Source organism: Arvicanthis niloticus, chromosome 16 (genome assembly GCF_011762505.2).
Source record: "Arvicanthis niloticus isolate mArvNil1 chromosome 16, mArvNil1.pat.X, whole genome shotgun sequence".
Taxonomy (NCBI): Eukaryota; Metazoa; Chordata; class Mammalia; order Rodentia; family Muridae; genus Arvicanthis; species Arvicanthis niloticus.
In genome coordinates this window covers 12,819,307-12,845,974 of record NC_047673.1, presented here as the reverse complement: position 1 = coordinate 12,845,974, position 26,668 = coordinate 12,819,307, and the positions used below count along the sequence as shown (strand labels likewise).

General features: G+C 41.5%; 1 long non-coding RNA gene across 2 annotated transcripts in view; it reads left to right on the top strand.

Moving 5' to 3' along the window:
* Positions 1-26,668, top strand: part of LOC143434591 (uncharacterized) — a 421,240-nt gene that overhangs the window by 2,636 nt on the left and 391,936 nt on the right. For both annotated transcript variants that reach the window (XR_013104201.1, XR_013104202.1), the window contains exon 2: positions 23,089-23,144. This is a non-coding gene — a long non-coding RNA (uncharacterized LOC143434591). The remainder of the gene's footprint in view (positions 1-23,088; positions 23,145-26,668) is intronic.

Here is a 26,668-nt window from a genome sequence, read left to right as displayed (position 1 = left end):
AGCTCAGAGACCTAGGGCAAAACCAAACACAAATGGTCTTAAAAAAATAAATAAAGTGATTCCTCATGATATTCTGCTATATCAGTGCCTAGTCACCTCACAGAGCCTTCTTCCAGCAGTAGTTGAAAACAGATGTGCAGACCCACAGTCAGAGGAAGGAAGGGAGGGAAGGAGAGAGAGAGAGAGAGAGAGAGAGAGAGAGAGAGAGAGAGAGAGAGAGAGAGAGAGAGAGAGAGAGAAGAGAGAGAGAGAATGAATAAATTGGATGTCTCCTGAGACCCAGAGGGGATGGAGGACACCAGGAGAACCAGGCTCTCTGACGATCCTAAGCAGGCTCAATCCTTGTTCTTCAACTCCACCAACTGTCCTTTATTGAAGTTTCATATAAAACACTGAACTTCAAATTCACTTTCTGAAAATGCTGTAATTTCACAGCCTTCTATTTAGCATGGCTTTTAAAAAATTATTATGACTCATTCCTGTTGTTTACATCTCAAATGATATTCCACTTCCCAGTTACTCCTCCATAATCTCCCAATCCCACCTGCCCTCTCCCTCGTCCACTTTGCCTCTATGAGGGTGCTCCCCCAACCCGCCCACCTACTCCTGCCTCACCACTTCAGCATCCCCCTACGCTGGGGTATCAAACCTCCACAGGACCAAGGGCCTTCCCTCCCATTGATGTCAGACAAGGCCATCCTCTGCTACATATATATTTGGAGCCATGGCTCACTCCCTGTACACTCCTTGGTTGGTGGTCCAGTTCCTGGAAACACTGGGTGATCTGGCCAGCCAGTATTGTTCTTTCTATGGGATTACAATCCCCTTCAGCTCCTTCAATCCTTCCCCTAGCTTTTTCAATGGGGTACCTGGGCTCAGTCTAATGGTTGGCTGTGAGTATCTACATTCGTATTGGTCAAATGCTGGTAAAAACCTCCCAGGTTCCTGTCAGCAAGCACCTCTTGGCAACAGCAGCAGTGTTGAGGTTTGGTGTCTGCAGACAGGATGGATCCCCAGATGGCGTGGTCCCAGAATGGCCTTTCCTTCAGTTTCTGCTCCAATTTGTCCATGTCTTTCCTTTGGACAGGAACATTTCTGGGTTAAAAACTTAGAGATGTGTGGGTGGCCCCATTCCTTGACTGGAGGCTGATAGCACATCTGTTTAAAGCTGTATTCTCAGAAGTCATAGGGAAACTCTTTCCCCCTTATGTAATACACAGTACCTTCTCAGCCTCCCATCGATAGCCCCGACTGTTCCTCCATACTCTCTTACCATTAATGCTCCTGGTGAGTATAATGGGCAAACTTTAAAAGAACCCTCAGCAGTCACAGGCTTCTACAGTTTATGAAGTTCTTGAAGCAATACTCATGGACAGTTTCTTTCTGACAGCCTCACAAAGGACAAGTGCATCACATTCTCAAAGGCCTTTCTGCTCTTAACATTCATTTCAGTAACAACAAAACCTTTTGCTTCTATGGTGGGGTGTTGTCCCCCAAAGTTGAAATTTTTCTCTGTTTTTTTTTTTTTTTGATCAGTGGCATCACAGTAATAAGTGATTGACTACAAAATTAGACTTTTTGTTTTAAAAGAGATATTCCTGCATAAATGTGTGTCAGAAGAGAAGTTTTCTTTAGAAACAGAGGGAAATAAATTCAAACTATATCTTATGCATAACTGGGATGGGATCAGTATAGTCACATCACTTAATTCTTTCACCATGCTGATACCTGGTACTGATTCTTATTAGTGTGGATTATTAATATATCCCATTAATATAAGAAGTCTAATTTCTTTAGGTGATTAAACCATTATAAAAAGTTAAAATGTAATATTGCCTCCATTTATCAAGTGTAGTATTTGATTCATATTAGATAGTCAATAATTATAGGCAGAATCAAGTGCTGTTCATCTGTGAAGCATGTCAGAGAAACAGTTGCCAGTAGAAGCCCCAAGAGTGTGCTGGGTTTTGTCTTTTATGAGACTCTTTAAAAAAAATCACATAGGTGAAGCTGGAGATATGGCTCAGCAGTTCAGTGCAGTGTTCCAGAGGACTTGGATTGAATTACCAGCACCCACATGGCTGATACAGCCATTTGTATGTTCAGTCCCAGGGAACACATGGTGCACACTCATACATGTCAGCAAAATACCAAGACTCACAGCATTGGGGACATGAAACCTGAAGAGGCCACCTCCTATAGCTACATAGGGACCCCAGAGGAGCCATAGGGACACCAACTCATCCACAAAACTTCTAACTCAAAATTTATCCTATCTACAAGAAATTCAGGGATGGGGGATGGAGCAGAGACTGAAGGAATGGCTAACCATCCTGACTAGAGACCCATCCCATGGGCATGCACCAATCTCTGACACTATTAATGATATCCTGTTATGTTTGCAGACCGGAGCATGTTGTCCTCTGAGAGGCTCCACCAAGCAGCTTAATCAGACAGATGTAGACACCCACAGCCAAACAGTGAATGGATCTTGGAGACTCTTATTGGAAAAATAGGAGGAAGGATTGTGGGTCCTGAAGTGGGTAGGAACTCCACTGGAAGACCAACAGAGTCAATTAATCAGTCAGAGACTGACTCACCAACTAAAGAACGTACATGGGGTAGACCTAGGCCTCTCTGCACACTTGGAGCAGATGTGGAACTTGATTTTCATGCGGGTCCAGAACAACTGGAGTGTGGGGGGCTATCCCACAAGCTGTTGCCTGTCTGTTAGTTAGGGTTTCCATGGCTGTGAAGAGACACCATGACAAAAGCAACTCTTTTAAAGGAAAGCATTTAATTGGAGATGAGTTACAGGTTCTGTGGTTCAGTTTAGTATTTAGTATCATCATGGTGGGAAGCATAGCAGCATCCAAACAGGAATGGCACTGGAGAAGTTGAGAGTTCTACATCTTCATCTAAAGGAAGCCAAGAGCTGACTGTTTCCTGGCAGCTAGGAGGAGGGTCTCAAAGCCCACCCCCACAGTGATACGCTTCCTATAACAAGGCCACACCTCCTAATACTTCCATTCCCTGGGCCAGGCATAGTCAAACCACCACAGCAGCCTGTCTGGCCTCAGTGGGAGAGGCTGTGCCTAGCCTTGCAGAGACCTGATGTGCCAGGGTGGGGGATAATTAGGGGGTGCTCCATCCTATCAGAGGAGAATGGGAGGGGGAGGGGGAAAAAGGATTGTGGTAGGGGGTGACCGAGAGTGGGGCCGTTAGTGGGATGTAAAGTAAATAAGTAAAATCAAAAAGCCGCATAACCACATGACCACACTCCTCATCTTTGAAATGGTAATTTGATATCAGTTTTGAAGAGAAAGGGAAAGGAGGGAAAATGGGTCTCACTGATACAAGATGGCTGACTTCTCTAAGGTCTCTAGGGTCTGCTGTACAACATGTGTCTTCAATAGACAGTGTATTGTACCTTTAAAAATGTCTTTACCTTATAGCTCTCCAGCTAGGAATTTTATCACAATAAATGAAAAAAAAATAGCATTAAATTGAGTCACGTAACTGCTTGCAAATTACAAACCCTTAAGCTAGGCTGCATATTAGAATCGACTCATAGTTCCTACGCTGTAAATGGAAAAACAGGTTAATAGGAAAGGTTGGACAAGAAATCTTACATTTTTATTGGAATCATCACAAATGGGCCTTGATGACATTTTTGCTTCTTATTTTATAGCATTTTTCCCCAGCTTCTTTAGACTTCAAGTGATTAATAGGAACAGGGGTAAGTATTAATATCTTAAGCACAGATGTGCTCAGCTAACATTCTATGTTATCACCCGAGTGGGCATCTAGGGACCTTTCGGTTCAGTGTTTCTTTTCCTTTGGAATGGATCAGCTGCATCTTTTAGTTTATTTATGTGTCAACGCCTTGGATGCACAACGCCTTGGCTGTATAAAATCTTAAATAGCACCTAACTGTGACTTGGAAAATGAAACAGGTCCTATGTGACCTCTAGAAATATAGGCACTAAAACGTGGGCATTAAACCACCATTGTAGTAATGTCTAAACATTTGGCTATAGAGAGGTAGGGCCTTAAACTCACCAGATATAAAGGTTTTCACATAAACGTGTCTACCTGAGTTGTGTGGGTGTTTTTGTTTAGTTGCTCACTGGGTGGCCCAGTCTGGTTGTGATGGTGTGAAGTGAGTCAGCTTGCCCATGCAGTCTGGTTTGGGAGCCACTAAGGATGTTGATTATGTGTTGGATATGAAGCTATTTCTGAGTGAAATACCAGAATACATTTGCATTTTATCTTCTGGAGATTTGCTCTCTTTGGTCATGTTCTTGACAGTCATTACAAAGTAGTTAATAGCAGGTGGAGAGGTGGCTTAGGGCTTAAGAGTGCTTGCTGCTCTTCCAGAGGACCTGAGTTTGGTTCCTGGCCCTCACTTCCAGTGACTCATAGTCATTTGTAACACCAGTTCCAGGGGATCTGATGCCCTCTTCTGGCTCCTGTGGGTACTACACAGATGGTACACATACACATAAAACCATCTTCAGTAGAAATTAGTTATTATCAAAGTACTATCCGTTACCAAAAGTTAAGATCTCACATTGACAAGGGTGTTTCATGATGGAAATAATTTTGAAGCAGTAGTATCACGCTCAAAACTAACTTTCATTAATTTTATGTGTTGGGCATTTATGAAAGCTAAGTTTGATTTGCTTGATTATATAATCTAGAGAGAGAGCTAAATCTTATTAAACCACAATGAACCATTTTACAATGTTTTTTAAATTACATTTCAGTTAACTCAGAAATTTAAGTACATCTGTGCCATTTTATTAGAAATTTTTTCTCTCTCAGGGTGAGCTTGCTTGTGTTTAATTTTAAATGTATTTAGTTATAGCTTTGGGGTATGAATAATTAGGAGTGAGTGTACCAGGGTTCATTAGTCCTGCTAAAAGAAGTTGTGCAACACATTAAGAATGTACAGAAAACCTGCTTCCAACTTTCTACAGTGTAATTAACAAGAGTACACAATGCCGTAGTCTTACAGCCGTGCCATGCGATTTATCCTATGGTCACAAATAGCTCATAAAGTATAAATCTTATTGATCATATTTATATTTAAAACCAAGACACGCAGAACGCACCCATAGGAGCCTGTGTGTTGCAGGTGACACTGTGTCCTTGATAAAATGGGGAAACATACTTTCCAAGCTGTCTTTGTGAGAGAAAATCAAGGTGGAATGAAATAAAGCAGGTTCTCAAGTCTGATTAAGTGACCTTTCATGCCCAGGCTACATGTTCACCAAGGCTTGCTCTAATCCTGAGCGAGTAGTTTGGTTTCTCCTGGCCTCAGTTTCCCTACCTGTGATATAGAGTTCCATCTCTGAGGACCCTTCTGTCTTCTATGTGATATTTATTTCCAATCTTTCCTCTTCTTTTTCTTTTTTTTCTTTCTTGGATTTTTCAGAACTGGATTTCTCTCTGTAGTTCTGACAGTCGTGGACTTGTTCTGTAAACCAGAACTCAGAGATCTGCTGTCTTTGTCTCCTAAGAGTTTGGATCAAAGTTGTGCACAACTATTCCAGGCTTCTTTCTTGTTTTCTAAGGGATATGTTTAGAGACCAAAAAAAATAATGTTTACTTAAATATGTCAAACGCAGACAATACAGGAAATAAGAAAAGCTATTGAACACTCCATGCATACATTCAAGCTTACACGTGTTAGCACTGTGTCATATTGCCTACAACTCTTTAGAGAAATGAGATGTGCTGTGTACAATTGAACAACCCCATTCTCCAGCCTCAACCTGGTGACAGTTTTGGTTTGACCTGGCCTGTGCTGTTTCTCTCCAGGCATTCTGTTCTGCATGCTCAAGCTGTGTCCAGCCCTTTCTGCTTCAGGTCTCAGTTCCCAGAGTTCTGCCTGGCCAGCAATCCTTCTACCCCAGCTTTGCCCTGATCTTGTGGACCACAGTGTGTTCTCTCACCTGCACTCAGGGTGACCTTCCCAGGTCCCCACTTGCCTATGATTGATTCCCCTCCCCTCTCCTTCCCTAGTTAAATTCTCAAAGTACTATCACCTGCTATATCATCTGTGTGGCCCTCTGTGGATTATACTGTTCATCTTCCATAAGTCAAAAGGAAACCTCCACAGAACCTTCACATGGCTGTGGCTGTAGATTCCTAATGTCTAGGGAATGTCCCCACTCTGGCAGGGAGGACTTGACAGTTTCAGATGGACTTTTTAAATCAAAATTTAAATATCTATCTATCTATCTATCTATCTATCTATCTATCTATCTATCTATCTATCCATCCATCCATCCATCCATCCATCCATCCATCCATCCATCTATCCATCTATCTATCTATCTATCTATCTATCTATCTATCTATCTATCTATCTATCTATCTATCTATCTATCTTGGTGTGTGTGTGTTTATGTGCATGCAGTGGTGTATGGGGGAAAGAGAGAAGATAACCAATGGGAGTTGGTCCTTTCCTCCAGTGTGTGGATCCCAGGGGTTGAATGCAAGTCTTGAGCCTTGGGAGCAAGAGTCTTTACCTCCTAAGCCACTTGAACAGCTGTGGACACAATCTCCCCCTTCCCTCTCTCTTGTGGGAGCTTAATGTTTATTGTACCTAGGTAACTTTCTCTAAGGGAAACAGCAGTCACAAAGATTCAAACAAAAGAAACGACAATAAAACTGAGAAGGAAACCTTGACTAATTGTTTGGAACAAAAGTGGCATAAAACACAGGCTTCAAACTTTAAGAGGCTGAGAGATTCGGACATCACACAACATGTAAAGGCTATACACCATCAAAGCCCACTATTACCTGGTAGTGCTTTTTGTATAATTTATGGTTCCTATTATGATAATGGTTTTGCAGTGCAATTCTGATAAATGAGCTGTATCTTGGTTACTTTTCTCACTATGGTGACAAAATGCCAGACACAAGCAACTTAGGGGAGGGAGGTTTATTTCTGCTCATGGTTCAGGTGGGTGCAGTCATCCCCAGAGGGAAGGCATGGTGGAGGGCTCCATGGCTGTTGGAGCTAACCTCTGTACACCATACCTGGCAGACAGCAAGTCCCCTTGTCCGGGTCAGGTTGGAAGCAGGGCTGGGCTGTATCCCTCCTCCATAGCCAGGCACCACAACCTTCCCCAACAATGCTGTCTACTGGGAACCCAGTGTGGAGGACATCTATCTAAGCCATAGCAGAGAGGTGTATTTTTCCTACCACAGTTGATCAAATTTGTATATTGTAATCATTAGTTCATGTTTCTTTTTGCTTCATGATTTGAAATCATGTAATGAAAAGTTTTCTGTTTGTTTTTAAAGATTTGTGTGTGTGTGTGTGTGTGTTCATGCCACATGTGCAGAGGTGCCCACTGTGGCCCGACTAGAGTGTCAGATTTCCCTGTTCACTTTGGCATGTCTGTTGTTCTTACTCAATTCATGTTTGGGCAATTGTGTTTATGAGACTTTACAGGTATAGCTTCAGACAATCCCAGGAGACACAATCTCACAGAAAACTCCCTGATCCTCTCTGGTTCTTAGAATCCTTTTAACCTCTCTTCTGCAATGTCCCCTGAGCCTTAGGTGTAGTATGTTTTGTAGATGTGTTCTTTGAGACTGGTGGGACTCAACTCCAGAACTTTGCATTTTGATTGTGATTTTTTTTGTAATGGCCTCTCTCTTTTGCAAAGAGAAGTTTCCTTGTTAAGGAGCGAAGACTACCATTATTGGTGGTGCCCTAGAATATACACTGAAATGTACTTCCTCTATTCCTAATGTCTCAATGTTTTCCTCATGGAGCAATGTTGGATTTTATTAAGATTTTTTTCCTTTTCTTGCAACTGTTGAGATTATCATCTGATTTTTGTCATCAAGTCCATATGTGATGGACTACATGTATGGACTTATGTGTGCAAAACCACACCTGCATCTCTGGAATGAAGCCAACTTGATCACAATCTTTTTGATGTAATTTGGTCATAAATTTGGTTTACAAATATTTTAGTGAAAAAATTAAGTGTCTATGTTCCTCAGAGGACCTGATCTGTAATTTTCTTTGTGTGAGTGTGTGTGTCTGTGTGTTTATCTGGTTTGAGTATCAGGATAGTGGCTTCATAAGAAGAATTTGGAAGCCCTCTTTTACCCCCCTCCCCTTTTGTAGTTGAGAGACTTAAATTATATTGCTTTCTTCTCACCCACACACTTCTCGGTTCCTATGTGCATACATGCATGGCATGCATATGACGGTGAGAGGAATATTTGTAGGAATCAGTTCTCTCCATCTGCCAAGTGGTTCAGGGATGGAGCTCAGGCTGTCAGGCTCAATGGCAAGTACTTTTCCCTGCTAAGCCATCTTGCTGGCCCTCAGCTAAGAGACATTTTACTGCTAATAGCTGCCTCAACCTCATTTCTGGCTATAGCTCTGTTTAGATGGCTTATTTAATGCTTACTATGTCATGCATCTACAAATGCATGTGTTTTCTTGGATTTTCCTTTTTAGTGGAATACAAGTTTTTAAAGTATATCCTTATGGTTTTTGGATGTCATTAAAACATATTGTTATAGATAATGGGTATTTTGTCATTGGTTCACTGGGGCCATCCACGATAAGGGACAGGTGCTTGTTCACAGCACCTATTGAAAGGCTCTGAGAACTAGGACTCTAACCCAGGTAAGGCCTCTGTGGTGGTTTGAATAAGAATTGGTTTATATGTTTTAATGATTAGTCATCAGGGACTAGTACTACTTGAGTAGGATTAGGAGGTGTGGCCTTGTTGGAGTGGGTGTGACCTCTTTGAAAGAAATATGTCACAGGGAGTAGGCTTTGAGGTTTCAAAAGTGAGTCATAATCAAACAAAGCTGAAAGAAGTTGGAGATCTGAAGAGTGCTTTGACATCAGACATGGAGATGCAGTTTGGAGTATATACAGCTGGTTTTTATTCTTGCTTTGGTCCAATATGTCATTCCTTTGCTCCTTTTCCTCCCATTTGGAATAGTAATATAAATTCCGTGCCATTGTATGTTGGAAGTATGTGTTCTGGTTTTTTTGTGCATATAATTTTTCATTCGATAATTTATTTATTTACATTTCAGATGTTATCCTCTTCCCCCATTCCCTCCCCCTCTCCATCAATCCCCTATCTCATCCCTCCTCCTCCTTTTTTGCCTTTAAACTGTTTAAATTACATGCAAGTATTAAGGTCAGTTCTAGGTTGAGGAACTAGCAGTACAATAGATGCAAATTGTCAAGGAACAAGCAAGACAATAAACCCAGATAGTCAAAGAACGGGCACAACAGTAAACAGAGTCCCATGATCACTCCTGTGATAACAATTTCTAAGGGCTTATCAGGATGACCAAGATATCTGAGCCTACATCCCTATCTTAGCCCAAAGTCATTTTCATGCTTGAAGCCTACTTTTTTGTTCTAGCTTAAGGTTTAGATTTCTGCCTATAATTACTTCTTTGTTCTAGTCTAAGATTTAGGTTCCTGCCTGAAATTTCTTCTTTGTTCTGGCCTAGGATTTAGAATTCTACCTGAAATTACTTTTTTGTTCCAGCCTAATGTCAGATTCCTTCCAAGCAGCCTATTTCTTTGTCCTTGGCCATTGTCAAATTCCTTCCAGGCAGCTTCAAAAGCTCTCCACATCTCCCCCTTTTTTATTGCATAAACCAGACTGAGCCTGTCTTAGGTCATTCTGATAAGAAAGCCTTCCTTACCCTTTGTTGAATGTGCATTATCATAAGCAATGCACTTCTGTCTTAGGTTGGTAAGGTTCTGTGCAGAATCTTACCCATCCTTGGCTTGCCAGCCTATTAAATTAATAACTCTGGCTGGGGGTCCATTTTCAGTTTCAAGTCATGTGCTTTGGCTGCCAGGCTGTTGGTGTAGTTAGAGACAAGCTTTAACACAATGGTCAGGAATAAAAGTATTCCCAGGACAAGAAGGACTAGCATGATCAAGCTATATATGCCATTCCTGAGGTTTGACCAAAATGAAAATACTGACCTCAGGCCATGGATAATTTTATCGGCATTATCTGCAGCATCAAAGCTCAACAGAGCAGCATAATCTCTTTAAATTTTTTAAATTCATAACCTCACTATGCAAAGTTAAAACACCCAGAGAGTTATTAGGATTATGCCAAATACCCTACAGATGTCTTTGAACTTTTTTCTAATTATAATGAGAATCATTGTAAATTTTTGAAGTACCATTACTCCAAAGATATTTGTCATGACACTTGAGATGGTTCCTGATTATTGAACCCTGAACCTCCTTCAGATAATTTGAATAGGATATAGAGCATCAATTCGTTGTTCCAGACACCTATATAAATCTGTATACTTAATACATTAGTAACCTTTTTTTTTTTTTGCTAGGTGATTAACAAAAATAGCTGTTTTAACTCCTTGCATCAAAGCTATCGCAGAAGCAGTGGTGCTAGCAATTAATGAAATTAAAGCTGTTATACCAGCAATAATCAAGCCCACTACCTCTTGCTTCTGCTTAAAGCCTAACACTTCTTCCAGCACTTTGAAGCTTTGATTTTACCATGGTTAAAAGATTGCTTTGAGCCTCAGAAGAGATGTTGAACTTTGGACTTTTAAATAGTGTTGAGACTCCAACTTTTGGAGTTAAATTGAATAATTTTTGCATTATGGTAGGGATATAAACCTATGGGGGGCCACAGTGGACTATGGTGCATTGAATAAGAATGGCCCTCATTGGCTCATTTATTTGAATGCTTGTTGATTAAAAAGTGGTGCTACTTTAAAAGGAGCAAGGTGTGATGTTGGAAGAAATGTGTCATGGTGTTGGCTCTTGAGGTTTCAAAAGTACAGTCCAGGTCCTGTGGCTTTCTCTTTTCCTGCTGTCTGTGAATCCTGATACAGAACTCTCAACTGCTTCTTCAGCACCGTATTTGCCTGCATGTTGCTGTGCTCTCCACCGTGATCATAATGAACCTTAGTCAATTTCAGAGGCTTATCTCTCAAACTGTAGGCAAGTTCCAATTTAATTTTTTCCTTTACAAGAGTTGTCATGGTCATATTATCTCTTCACAGCAATAGAATACTAAGTTAGCCTTCATTGTTACCTGTGAGGATGAGTAGATTCTATTTACTGGCTCTAAACATCTGACTGGTTAAGATTAATAAGTCAATGACTAGTTGGTGGCTAAATTTTTAGCCTATATTTTCTTTCTTCTCTGCCTAGCACAGTTCATAGGAGAGTTACTCCATCATCTGTATTACTGGGAACCTGGGGCGGGGGGGATATCCTACTCAGGCTCTTTGATGACTCCCATGCAGACCCTCCAGAGGAAATCCATAAGGGAAAAGGAAGGGGTGCATCTGTGTCCTATTCTATCTGAGTCACATGAGCAGGTGACTGAAACTTGTCTTTTCTTTCCCATCTTATATTTATATAGAGTGTACTGATTTTTTTTTTGCCAAAGAAATAGATTGAATAGAAACTTTACAAATTAATTGTTACAGTTTTACAAAGGTAACTAGGAAAATTGCAGCACCCTTTTATAAAAACACTGTGCATGGAAGTCTATCATAGGTAAACAGGTAATGAAAGGAGCTGGACAGTTTCACGGGTACCCAGGGTTAGTATCTAGAGTGATCCATATGTTGTTTGTATTACTTAGAGATTTCAGAGATGAGCGACTAACCTGAGAAATTAGATTCTTGAGAAAGACCAAGATGCTTATTAAATCTTTCCTTAGTCACTCTTGATTACAACCATCCATTTATCCCTATGGAATAAATTGCTACTGGGAAAGCTGTAATTCAACCACGACACAGCTAGCCTTAATTTCAGATGATTAGAGAAACCACCATCATTGTCAAATATGCAAAAAGGGTATCTGCATTTAATTAATGAGTTAGGAATGGAGATTGGAATTGCAAGAAGATGTAAACTATTCCATAAAGTGACACATTACCCAATAGAGGTAACAGCCACATTAAATAATGACAGGTATTTGTTTAGTGTTTACTGTGTGGCCGACACTGTTGGGGATAACATGGACACAGGCCAAATAATGGATATTCTATTCTGTAGCAGGTTTTCATATGTAGGCATGAGACAGAAATGTTTATAAAACGTATCACATCTGAGATGTGGGGAAAGAAAGATTAAGAGCAAGAATGAGAGAGAGAGAGAGAGAGAGAGAGAGAGAGAGAGAGAGAGAGAGAGAATGATACATGAAGGGAGTCCTGTGTATGGATGACTGTGTTTGTACCTTGAGTATTGAGTACAGTCACCCAGTGTCCAGTGAGTATTGTCTGGGTATTGGAACAGTGTCATGGAAGATGGTATGATAGGAGAAGGGAGGTCAGTTGATGAGAGTCTTTGAAGGCAAAATCCTTGGGTTTTGTTTTAGGTGGAATATACAGTTGTAGATAAGATTTGAACAGAGCAGTAATATGAAGGGTTGGGAACACCGATGCTTTCTATATCCAGACTGTGAATTTAGAAACAAGGTAACAGAGTGTTTGGCTGTGATTGAGACAGGAACAAGTGATCTCTGAGCTAAAAGGGAGACCGACTACCAAACCCATCAGGAGGGGAAGCCCCAGGACCAATCAGGACCCTGAGTGAGATTAATGAAGTGACTGGACTCACACCCAGTTAACTGTCCAGAAGACATGCCATTAGTAGACAGTGACATGATGTAGTAATATGGCCTTGGTAGGTATAATTCCCACCCAAGTGCTCCAGGAAGGCTCCTGTCCTCTATAGACTCCCTTTGGCCAGTGTGGAGACTGTTGATACCAGAACCCTGAGATACTCTGACTCAAAGCCACTGAGAAATCTGAACCTGCATGAACCCCATTATGATTCTCTTTCTCTGGATCTCCGAATAACATGCAATTTCTCTTTGAGAAGGCCACTGTTCATCTAATGGCATCCTTAGCTAATCTGTACCAACATCCAGAAGAAGGTATATGCTTTTTAGCAAAATCCATTTAATATCTCAATGGGAATAGTGCCAGATTTATGTCATCAGAGCAAATATGCCTACTCCCGGAGAGAGTTTGTTATGAGTTTTTCCAGTCTGGGGAAATGAATTAGTCCCAGTGGTAAAATTTTTCTAAAACATTTAGATATTTCAGAAAAGAAAATGAACTGTAGCTTTCCCGTACAGTAACAAACCAGAGTGGAGACACTCATTTCTACCTGCCCCTCATGCAGAACCCAAGCTTCTATCTCCTTGTTAAGGAACTAAAAATGTCCAACACATGGGCACCTATCAAGCCAGATGTGGCTGAGATGGAGAGAAAGGAGGGATTTTGGAACAGATGGGTTTCATCTTTTGTGGGGTGTTCAACCTGCAGTCAGAGCTGTCAGACAAGGAAGCGAGGGTAGAATAATATGGAACAAAACAATGTTTTCTAACTCTGTGTCTTTCTGAGTTCATCAGCACTGAGTGTTAAGCACCTGTTTCTGATTACCATGGTCTGAGAGCAAAATGAGTGTGGGTGGGGATCAACCAGAGGAGTCCCTTCACAGCCCCAAGTCGTGCAGGTCTGACTAGAACAGCTTCCACAGAGATCAGCCACAAAACAGCATGCATTTGTCTTAGGAGAAATAGATGCTTTTGACTTTCCAAATTATTTAATTCACTAAATTCCAACAAAAACTCCAGTTCTTTCTTCTTTAAGCCTGTGCTCTCAACAGACCCTCTCTTTATGAACCTAAAGAAATACTGGTTAGATTTTCAATTTTTGAGTGGTTTTGTTCACATGTACAGATGAGTTGCAAGAAGAGTATGAGATCTCCCTACCCTTTACCCCTAGGAGAGTGGTGGAAATGGTATCTTCTGCCCTGAAAGTATATAGACCATCCTAACAACAAGAGTATCCTTCTAAAAAACCCAAGCAAGTCTATCAAAGCTGGGAAACTGATACAGATTACACTGTCATGTAATCCAAAATTCCAATTTTAATTTCATCCACTGTCTTCAAATTTCCCTCCTGTGTTACTGCTCCACCCAGCCCAGACATCTTCTTATGATCGAGACTAGAATCTGTGTTGCACACACCTGGAAGCCGCTATGTTTTTCTGTCTGTACTGCTTCTTCATGTTTTCTCTTGTGATAGAGGGAACATTAGTGCTTCTCTCATGGGAACTTCAGTAGGATCTGGGCCTGTTTTATATAAGAGAGTTTACTTCAGAGGGCACCATTAAAATGTTAGCACATCACACACAACACACATGCTATCTGAATGTTAGCAGTTTTTATAAAGTTGGCTTTTACTATAGGATGGGAGATGGGATTACCTTTTATGATTTTTATCCTCTAAAAAGCAAAACAACACCATCTTTCATGAGGGTGTCAGGATCCTAATGCAGGGTTCTGATACTACAAGTGTGGTCTGAAGATCATAACTGTCATCGCAACCACTACCACCCCACCCCCGTTATCATTGTCATCGTCGTCATCATCATCGTCATCATCATCATCGTTGTCATCACCATCGCCATCATCTGAGAGCTTGTTGAGAATGTAGATTCTCAGGGCTTGAGAGATGGTTTGCTGGTTACGGACATGTGTTGCTCTTGCAGAGGATACAAGTTCTATTTCTAGCATCTGTGTCAGGTGACTCTTAACTGTCTGTAACTCCAGCTCCAGAGGGATCTGATCCTTCTGATCTCTGGGGGCATCCGCACTCATATGCATGTATTGAGATATAGACATATATAAATAATACAAAAAAACCCCAAATGACTATGAACTTTCAGATTCTTCCCAGTCCTGCTAGACCAAATCTCCAGAGGGGTTCAATGATCTGTTTCACAGCCTCTGCATGATCAGCGTGCCCAGGTTCTACCTAGACACACAGCCACTGGGTACGGACACTTCACCAGACATGATTCATGCTCACCCTTGCTTTGTCCCTTGGCTGAAACCCTTCTAACCTGGCCAGCATTTCCCCCACTGTGCTATAAATACAGTGCTTCTCTTACTCCCACTTAGGATGTTTGAATTTCTAGGGAGAAAGATCATAAACACTGTCTTGAGAGCAATTTCCCCCAGTGTGCCTGATAGGATTATTAACTGATCTAATAAATTTCGAAACATTTCAAAACCTATTAGATGCTTTTCCCGATCTTCAAAACATATTAGAGCACTAACTAGAACTCTCATATACAGGGGTAGTTTATCCATTCTCAACAGGAAGAATATGTTGCATATAGCCTTACCCAAACTTATTTGAATTCAAAGTTGTAGTCTAGAAGGAAGGACCTTGGTTCTTGGGATATATTTTCAGAAACACTAGCCTGGAGTACAGGACAAGAATGAGTTATGTTTGAAAGGGTTCTTAAATTTCATGTTCAAGATGCTCGGTTCTCAGGAGAGGCCATTATGGGATGATCAAATGCAGACTCCATTCAACAAAGCCTATAAAACTGAAATAAAGACATCCACCAAAGGACGATTTTGCTCCTCTTCCATTTTACCCAAGATAAATTTTAGCAGAATATAATAGTTTTTGATCAATGCAGATAGCATTTTATGTCACCCCTCAAAAATCTTTTAAATCACATCACACACCTCAATACGTATATAATATAAAGATAGATATGAATTCAAGTCTTCTCTTTAAAAAAAGTGGCCACGTCTATAACAGAGGAAGAGCCGGGAGCCAGACAGTGTATGATCCTGCGTCTGCTACTTCAGAGCTATGTGACTGGTCAAGGGTTCAATTAATTGTTCAGCATGACATCTTTGATGAATAATCAAAGAGCCCCTTTGGTGCCGTTCTCGTGGTATGTGTGCACTTTCCTGTGTGCGCATGTGTAGAGGCCCATGATTGACTGTGTGTCATCCTCAACCATGTTCCTTAAGTTTTTTGAGGCAGGATCCATCACTGCATCTGGAGCTGTCTTTATGGCTGGAGTGACCAATCAGGGAGCTCTGGGATGCAGTATTACTTGAAGTGGTACTTCTATGTGTCTACCTTTGGCAGTGCAGTTACAAATACATTCTGTGACACCCATCTTTTAGGTGGGTGCTATGGATCCAACCCCAGTACTCACACTTATGAACCAAAGGCATCATTCAAAGAACCATCCCCTCATCTCTGCTTTTGGGTTTTCTTTGCAAAACAACAGCAGTGATAACACGTACTCAAAAGTGTTGTTTTGAATTGAATGTTTGTAATAAAATTGCAATTTAGAGATTCTGGATTCTTCTTCTTCTTTTTTTCCTGCAGACAACTTTCTTAGTTGAGGTGCTGAGTCACATAGTGGGAGCAATTGGAATTCAGAATGTTGCCTCTGATTATTTCCCCTAATATGCTCATGCTGAGATTTTATTCTTCTAAGATGACTCATCCACCACAAACAGAGAATGTAGTTCTGTTGCTTTCCTTAGAAAACCACTGGAGTGAATACAGGCATTTAATGTCAATTTCCCAAGTAAAGAGAGGTACCATTGTTACATAGACTCTGATTCTGCATAACTCTGTTTTGAAAAAGATATCATGGCCACTATGGCTTGATACAACCATAAGCAACGCGCCCCCCCCCATACACTTGGCATAAAACAAAAATGGAGGTCACTTGGTGTTCCATAGATTTAATTCCAGTCAAGGTAAAATTTCAATTATTAAACCTGTAAGGGACAGCATGTTCTGGCAGACAAGGGGAAAATTGATGGGCCTATGAAAGGAAATGAGACAAGGGCTTCTCCTCTAGGCTTATTGAACTTTATGGAGCCACATATAAAAGCCCACTGAAAAGGCTGAAGGCTTTCTAGCCACCATGCTGTTTATTTTAGTCATTCCATACCTCCCCTTTCTCATTGTTCCCAGTTTCAAGTATTGTTTTGTCACTTTAAGTGCTTCTGCAACTCTCAGCTACATCTTCTAGTGTGTCGTGTCACGTTGCTGAGATCCTGTCATATCTATATACTTTCCTGACTTCCTCCATCAGGTTAGCAAACAAGTGCTGGTCTGTTACTTACTATCTGTTAGTTACTTCACTCCAAACCAATGAATAAAACAGCTGCAGATTCCTGGGAGTGGCTTTCTGAAGGGGAGACAGATAATAAACAATGGTCATAATCCAAAGAGAATTGCATAGAATGACCCAGGCAAAGAGCCTGGGGTTTAGTTCTTGGAGTAACTCCTTTGAGGCATTTGAGATTGGGTAAGGGTAGAAGGGAGTGGGTGAAGCTTAGAGTACAGTGTACAAGAATATTGATAGTGCTAGGGTTCTAGAACTCTGATAAAAGAATTTGAGGTAAAAAAGTCTTTTTAAGCTTATCTAGAAGAGACATGGATGATGGCTACTATGAATAAATGTATCATGATGAGATGAGGAAAACCATCCCCTCCAATTATTATTATTAAATTATTAAATTATTCCACCATGTAAACACATGGTGGCAGTGCGGGGAACCCCTGTTCAAGTGATGGAACAGATGGTCCTGTTGTGTAATAAAGACAGTGATCTAGGTAAGAGCTGATGGCTAGTGGACCAGGGGTGATGGGGAGGGGGAGAAGCAAGGTTCTGGATGTTTGATAGAGAGCCAGTAAGCTTGCTGCTAGAATGGATGGGAAAGCTGGGGAGATAGACGTCTCGGAGGAGTTACCCCAAGAACTAAAACTACAGCTTCCATCTTGTTCAGGATGACTGGAAGATCACTGAGAGAGTTTTTGATATGAGGTCTCTAGTAGACAGTCAGAAATCTTCAGGAAGCAGCTGGATACAGGAATCAGGAACCTGAGCAAGGTCTCTAGGCTGGGATGCCAATGTGGATATAATACGTGAATAAATGATTCTTAAAGGGCTGAGAGTAGATGATCACATTGATGGGCAAGTGCAGACAGAACAACATCCAATGGAAGTAAAAAAAAAAAAATAGCATGAACGCTGAAGAATGAAGCTTGGAGAAAAGTTGTAGAGTGGCGACTTGAGAGTCTCCTACAGAGAGAACGTTTGATGGGACCAGGTATGTATTGTGTGGGTGAGCTCTACACTAGAATTAGCCAGATTTAATTGGTCTGATCTTTCCCTTTTTAGTATAAATATAACTAGACCATGCCCTGGAATGCGTGTGTTAAATGAGGATAATACGCTAAGTTTTTCATTTGTAAAGCACAGCAACTTTATGGCAATTTTATTGCACACGGAGCCCCATATCGTCATCTATACACCAAAATCATTGCTCAGCTGCACTCACAAATTTGTTTACCTCATGGTACCCAACAAGTTATATTCTCTAATGAGAGTCATTACCCAAGTAATGTTATTGAAGACTAGCTGATTTAGCTGGAAGATTCACCAAAAAAAAATCATGTGTAAATTATTCCACTTATTGGATCAGTAATTTATTCTAAATAAATTGGCTCCACCGCCATCTGTTTTAGCTGTTGGTATAGAGAAACCTGTTCACTCCTATCCCCACAAACTTATGTTCACATCACAAATATAGAGCTATGAAAATTAGATGTGTGCTTCTTAGTGATGTGTCATCCTGTGCAGATACCTCAGTTCCTCCTACTTCTTGTCCCAGAAGTAGATTGCAGAACAGAAGATGATGGGCTGGGGAGATGAAGGCTCCAAAGAGGTTCCAAACAAGATGACTGAGCCAGCTCAAAAATCATCGAAAGGCAGCTCCACTGGGGAATCAGGGAGTAAGACTCCATTAACCATGGTGACAGAGTTATAAGCACATAGCACAGTAAGACCAGGGATATCGACATTGGAGTGCTTTCATTTCTGAAGCCCATGGAATAATGTGATGGATCAGAACATGCTGTTCAGACAGGAGGTGTGTCATAGTTGAGATACTTAGGACTAAGCACCATTTGTAAAATATGCACCAAGCAGTGTCCTTCCTGCCCAACACAGGGAAGACAGTGGCAGGTGTAGCTGCTTTGTCTCCTCTTCTGACTGTGTCAACTGGTTTATAACCACCAGTGGGGTCTTTGGGTCACATACTCCCTGAGGACATGCATGGGTGCCTTTCTCCCCCCAAAAACTTGTGTTTCTTGATTTCTACAAGCTCTCACCTGAGCCTGAACTTTGACACTGTTATGCCCCACTGTTTCCCTCTAGGATCCACACTGATGAGTTAGGCCACAGTTCACTACATTTATGTCCTACCACATTTGAGTGACATAGAACAGAGAATCTGGGTGGTGGGACAAAGTCAACAAGCAACCTAACTTCAGGTGTTTCCACTGGATTCTGGGTGTAGCTGGATGAGGGAACCGAAGGTACCAGCAGGTATCACTCAGGCCACCCTTCAGCTTCTGTTGTACACGACATACAATGTTTCCTCCCAGAGGATGTTTGGGTGATGATATAAGTGTCAGGATACACTCTGAACCAGTTATTACCTGTTAGGATCTATTGCTTACTGCAGTCTAGAGCTTGTACTGTCTCATTGCCTGAGATGAGATACATTTCAAAGTACGTTCCTGAACAGTGTCTCTAGAACGTCTGCTCAGATATGTACTGGAGCTGATGTTCTGGTGTCAAAATGTCAAGATAGACAAATGTAAGAAGGGACAACTGTGAAACTCTTTTTTTGTGTATATGGCATGGTCATTGAGCCTGTCATCAGTAGGGGAGGGGGCTCAGGAGGCCCTGTGTGTAGCTGAGGAGCCATTGGCAGCTAATATTACTGGGGAGGTTGGTATCACCTTCAGTGGTGTTGCCACTGGCAAGTTGCCCTTGCTTCAGTTAATAACTACATACTCAGCCGCATGCAAGCAACCCTAATGAAACCATGTAGGTCACCAAAGACACCAAAATAGGAAGGGACAGGGGAGCAAAAGGGAGCCTGAGAGATTAATGACAATGACTATTATCAAAACATATTATATACATGAGGGGAATTGTCAAGGAATAAACACAAGTCCTTTAGAATAATATCCTCACAGAAATATACAGAAAAATGTTTGAATAGAATCAGGGTACTGTGACCCAGTCAAACTGACCCATAGCATTAGCCATCCCGTGCTCAGGTAAATTCATAGAAAATAATAAGTAGATTATACTTTACCAAGAGCTGGAGGGGAGGGAGAGGTGGGTCCCATAGTTTTTATGTGATGCTACAATTTCAAACAAATAAAGAGATAAATAAGAAAAATAGCAGACCCCCCACATTTATACACATCTCATCCAGAACAAAACCTCAGGAATATTTGTGACAATGAAGGAGGAGCTGCACTGCCTGTATCTCTGCAGTGCCCAGACTGACAGCCTAATTCACCTGGTAATAATCCCCTTGTCAGCCTTCAGCTTCCTGCATACAGCCATTGTCCCGAGAGCATTGACCAATATTCCTGCCGTCTGCAAGACATCAATGAAGCTGTGGACTCCTCCTCTGAAATTGTGCTGCCTTCGATGTAGAGTGAGGGAGAGAACCAGAATCAGATTTGATGACCCATTGTCCATTTGCTGTCTAGAGAACCAACATGCTGACTGTCACACTGAAATCACAGAAACACCCCCATCCTACAAATCCAGACAGATGATACAGGGGAACATAACAGGGATGCCTAGTTAGCTACAACCTCTATTCTTCCTTGTCTTGTACTGTTTATAGATAGAGTCAGGCCATTGGATTCACTGGATTTGTTCACCAGGAGAGCCTGGTTAAATGGTGATTTAGGCTCTTTTTTCCTATGGGGCCATGTATTTTTCCCACTGCTCCTTCATTGGGGCAGAAAGCCTATATTCTTTCCTTAGAGACAGAGAAATCTCAGCCAGACTCATTCTTTCCTCTCAAAGCAGGGCCCAGGAATAGTGCCTGGGAGTCAGTAAGGTAATAGAGACCTTTAACATAGATGTTGCTCTAACTTCTTGATCCCTGGGGTAGAGAGAGGTTCAGAAAGAAGTTTTGGCCACAGTATTGTGACTTGCTGCCTGTGGCAGTGGAGGTGGGTGCAGGGCTTTGTTTGAAAGATGGGCTCAATTTCTGCAGCTCACTGGTCTCTTCCTTGAGAACATCTTATGGTAATAGTTATATCATAGTGGCTGGATTTCCTTGGGAGAGAATGGCTTGTATTCTGACTGTTTTTGTTTTCTCTCTCTTACTTTAGAGACCGTGAGAGCTTTTAGGCTTTCATTTCTTTGTATTGTAGGCATCTTTTGGCCTTGTGTCATAATAGTCTTTTTCTCAGGGTCCCTTGTGAATAGCAGAGGGTGTGATATTTGCAAGGGTGGTCAGCTGAGGCAAAAGACTATTCTAATTTCTGTTTTCATAGCTATTCGTTTTTCCAGCATACTTCATGAGATTTTATTTACCAAGGGTAAAGCTTCTGCATAAATCCTGAGTTGTCATTAGAACTGAAATTCAAAGTAGAATTGTTTCAGGGCATCATTTTGTCCTCACAGAATAATCTGTGTTATCTTGGAGTGTGGGGCCCACTGGTGAGTGGAACCAGATTCTTGGTCTGACAAAATAATGGTATTTACTATAGTGTCACCCTTGTTAGAAAAACATCCTCATTCCATATGGCAGAAGATGTCAAAGGGTGACCAAACCACAAAGGTGACAACTGAATGAGCAAGCAGCCATCTTGCTTCTACTTCCTTGGTACCAAGAGTAGACAGTGGAACTCAGTCATCAGAGTGACTCAGCAGACTACTCATTACAGTGGGCAGTTTACATGTCAACACACTGTGCAGGATCTCTGACCATCTGGTGGCAGGCTAGGCTTACCAGGTATTCCTAGTGGGTTGTGCTACGGTGTAGGAATCCTCAGCCAATGTTACAATACCTTTTATAGAAGCAGAAATTCATTTATTTGGCTGCACTGGTGATGGGTAGTTGTGAATGCTCACCCTGTGGTTGTCTCGGCATGCCTACAGGGCAAACGAAGAGAAAAATCTCAAGGTCAGAGCTATCTCAGTGTACGATGAAGTTTGTCCAGGGGATCAAGGCCCAGAGTGAACTACCCCATGTAGGATAAAGTTTTTGCAAACCAATACAACTCCACTAGGCATGAATGAATGAGTCAGGTGAACTCATTCATGGGGATATGGGGAAAAAGTAGAATGTTAGACACCCCAAAAGCAAACTTGGTAGAAATTCATCACAGTCCTTTTCTATCTCTACAACTTTGTATCTTCCACTTAAACCATCCATTAGCTCTTCTCATCCTCAGGGGCTAACTGTCTCACTTCCTGGCTCTCACAACATGACCACATTACAGTCTCCTCTTCTTCTAGGAAGAATAATGGATGTCTCTTATACAGTCTCATCCCCACCTCCATGAACCAGTACAAATATTCATCCCCATGAAAACAGAAAGGGTGTGGGCTGGAGAGATGTCTCAGTGATTAAGATCACTTATTACTTTTCCAGAGGACCAGGATTCCATCCCTAGAACCCATACAGTGGCTCAGAACCACTTGTAACTTCAGACTCAGGAGATCTAGTGTCCTCTTCTGGCCCCCATAGGGACTGCACATTCTTGCAAAGGCATATTATATGTCTAGCAAAACACCTATACACATAAAATTAAAAGAAAAAATCAGAAAGAGTATTATAAATAGCAAAGGACTTTTGCCTGGTATAAAAGTATTTTTGATGAAAGCTGACTACAAAAAATTCGGGCAACAAATTTATTTCTGTGCTTTGGATCAGTTGGATGGGTGGTCCAGGGACAGTAGTCTCCCTGCCTTTGGCTCTCCTCTTAACATCAGGTGCAACAGACAGACATGATTGCTACTCAGCTTCAAATTTGGCATGGTGTGGACATCTCTGGGTGAATAAGGGGCCAATAAATTAAGCCACTCATGTATCATGCCATGAATTTGGACTGGTATCTAGGTCCCTGTGCCTTTATGAAAAGTAATGCCCACCTCAGTGTATTGTTTATGGATTGGGGTTGAAGTGCTCTGTTCTTCCTCTCAGACTGTGGTCCTATTTACAGCAGTTCCTCCACACTTCATCCTTCCTCCCAAGGAAGACCCAGAAACTCAGACTTGCTTTGACCTCTCTAACTTAGAGGAGGGCAGAGCTGACCTCCTCTGTCATGTCTACTCTTTCTCACTGACACACCAAAACAACCTGTCTCTACTGACCAGTCTTCTGTTCTTTCCCTCAGCTCTGGGAACAGACAGGTGTGGCAGTGTTGAGCTGTTGGAGGATCAGACAACTTCGGTGAGTGATGGCATTGCTGTTTGTTGTTTGTGATTATAGGTGCTATAGGACAGGAAGAACAGCACAGTGTATTGTCCTATACATGCTGTTCTGTTTTATACATTCTCAGCATAGGGCCATCCACCTTCTGTAATCTGATTATCAGAAGCAGAAATGCTTATATTAACCTATCTTGAAGATGGGTTAATACAGACGTTGACAGCATGCCAGCAGCGACATTTCTTGCTTAACCTCTGTCTAAGCCTCTTTCACCCCCTTTGAATATTTGAGAACTCTCTATGTAAGTACAATGTATTTGGATCATCTCCACTCCTCCCTCTACTTGCTCTAAATCCTCCTGTACCCTGTCTCTCACTCATAACTTTCTCTTCTGTAAGTATTGTTGTACATATGCACACCACGCATACCACACACACACTCAATGCTCATTTGTTATCTTTCCTCTGGTTAATTTTAAAAACATCATCAATGACGTGTAGAATTGTGACGAAGATCAAATTTAAATATATTCATTGGTATATAAAATGGAATGTGCAAAAATACAGCCTCAAATATGTAAATATGTCTAGGAACATAATAGTAGTCAGGTGAGGATAGAATTGTGTACTTTGTATTCATTGATAGTTTCATACATAGATACAGTTGCTTTGTTGTTTTCCCCCATTCTATTACTGCTCTAGGAGAACTGGACATTTATAAGGTTGTGGTACAAACTGCAGCCTTTGATTCTGTTTATAAAGGAGGGAATCTTTCTCTACTTCAACCATTGTACACGTGCATCTAGGATTAAAGAAAAATTAAAATTAGAAAGTAAGCTTAAAGGAAGGCTGTAGGAAATGGATGGGGGAGGAGGTATGAGGAATCGGAGAGGCAAAACTTGTGTTGCAGGCTAGTCCGACAAGCCATTGGATGATGGACAGCACAAAGTCCCCAGGACACCCTGGGTCCACCTTAGAGGTAGATCAGAGGCTGACATAATGACACCTGTTTTATAGGTTTCTCCTGTATATAAAATTCAATGCCAGTACTATGAAATCTTATAAATCACGATTTTATGACTACAGCCCGTCCTGGTTAGCCTTTAACTCTCCCACAACCTAGAATTATCTGGGAAGAGAGCCTCAGCTGAGGGATTGTTCAGATCATTTTGTCCTGTGGGCATCTCTGTGAAGCCTTGTCTTGCTTGGTAATTTGTGTAGAAGGGCGCTGCTCACTGTGGGTGGTACCATTCCTGAGGCAGGTCACTTGGAACTGTGTGAGAAAGCTAGCTGAGCATAAGCCTGCAAGCCAGCAAGGAAGCAGCATCCACCATGTTTCCCGACAGACTTCTTGGTGTGAGGTGAGTTCCTTGGTCAGAGGTGATGCTGGGTGGAGCATCGAGCTATCCTGCCTTCAGGTGCCTTCCTCCAGTCCTTGCCTTGATGTTTTTTATGACAGACTGAGACCTGGAATTTTAAGCCAAATAAACCCTTTCTACCCCAAAGTTGGTTTTGGTCAGGATATTTTCTTTATTATCACAGTGAGATAAGTGAAGCTATGTTGCAGCCCGTACTGCCCGTTCCGGTCCGAGGGTCAGGGTCTATCGAGAGAGAGAGTGGGGATAAAGGGGAAGAGACTCGAAGAATGGAGACAAGACAGAGATTCTGATCAAGTCTCGTTTATTGAAGGGAATTCTGAGCTATTTATAGGCTTTTGCCACGTGCCTTGTAGGCGCGTGGATACCACGTGCCTTGCAGGTGTTGATATGACGTAAGCCTTACAGGCATCTATAGCGTGGACAGCACGTGCACCGCAATGCCTTGCAGGCGTGGATAGCACGTGCGCCTTATAAGCATGTATGGTGTAGATAGCACTTGGACAGCACGTGAACTGCATGCCTTGCAGGCGTGACTACCATGTGCACCTTGCAGCTGGGGGCAGTAAACAGCAACACAAAATATGTGGGATATCAGAGTGTGCTTCCGCTGTTGTAGGCTATTGAAAACCAAATCTTTCGTCAGGGTATATGGTTCCAGATGGCTGCAAAGTTGATCTAGCAGCTTTCTGCTAAAGTCGGCTCCCAACAAAGCTAGATATGGCCAATCCCGTCAAAAACCCTTATTTTGAAAATGTCAACAGAACCTAAAACAATTGGCACAGTAGCACTAGCACTGCATGTGAATTTTGAGTTGGCTGATGGATGGTTTCACCTGTGGGGAATCCCATGTGGCTGCCAACTGCAGCAGCAACAAATCACAGTTTATAGGAATTCGAAGTCACAGAGAGATCCACACAAGGACTGGTGACCTCAGCTCAATTCATTTTCTCTGAGCCCACATTAACACAACTCACATGACCTCTGATGGTCTTCTTGTCTGGCCAATGTTTGCCCTTTTACCTATTTGTTTTGTTATGCTTACCCATTATGGTAAATATTTTATATATCATTAAAATTTATTTTATATTTCTGGGTGTTTGATCTGCATGTATGTCTGTATATCACATGTATACCCGGTGTCCATGGATGCCAAAGAGAGTGTCATATTCCTTGGTAGTAGAGTCACAGGTGGTTGTGAGCTATCATGTGGATGCTGGGAGTAGACCCTGGATACTCTCAAAGAGCATCCAGTGCTTTTAGCTGCTGAGCCATATCTCCATCCCCTACAATATATTTTTAAGTAAAGCATTTGCTTATTTTCACCACTATAGAGGGTGAAGGTTTACTTTTATTTTATCTGCTGCCTCTCACAAACACTACATTCTACACACTCAACCCGCATAAGTTTCCTGTTGTTCAGTCTTCCCAAGATGGCATTATACTTTCAATTAGATCATCATCCAGTGTCTAGGTGACTGAAACCACATACTATGCTTTCGTTGCTTTTATTTTGATTAATCTAGTCTTAGTTATATTTTTATATTGTTCATTTGGTTGGTTTTCTGTATGCCTTTTCTTTTTTTATTGGATATTTTATTTATTTACATTTCAGATGTCATCCCCTTTCCCCATTTCCCCTCCTTAGAATCCCCTATCTCATCCTCCTCCTCCTTTTTGCTTTTATACCATTTTAATTACATGCATGTATTAAGGTCAGTTCTAGGTTGAGGGTCTAGCAATACAACAGATGCAAACAGTCAAGGAACAAGCAATACAATAATACAAATAGTCAAAGAACAAGCAAGGCATTAAACCCAATTACATGAACACTCCTGTGATCACTGTTCTAAGGTGTATGCCTTTTCTTAACTCAACTCTAAACACTTTTAATTTTTCTTTCCTTTCTGTGCAGGTTTGCAAGTATATATTTTTGTGTGCATAGTACACAGATGTACGAATGTATCTGAAGGTCAGAAATTAATGTTGGTGCTTATTCCTCAAGACCTATATTTTTTGTGTAATTTTTAATTAAAATACTTGTGGTATGTGTATGGTATGTGTTCACATATGTGTATGTAGATGCATATGTGTGTGTGCATGTGTGTTTATTCCACGTTTGAAATGTTCTATCCAGTTAGAGTTCCTTTCTATGAGTCCTCGGTGCACT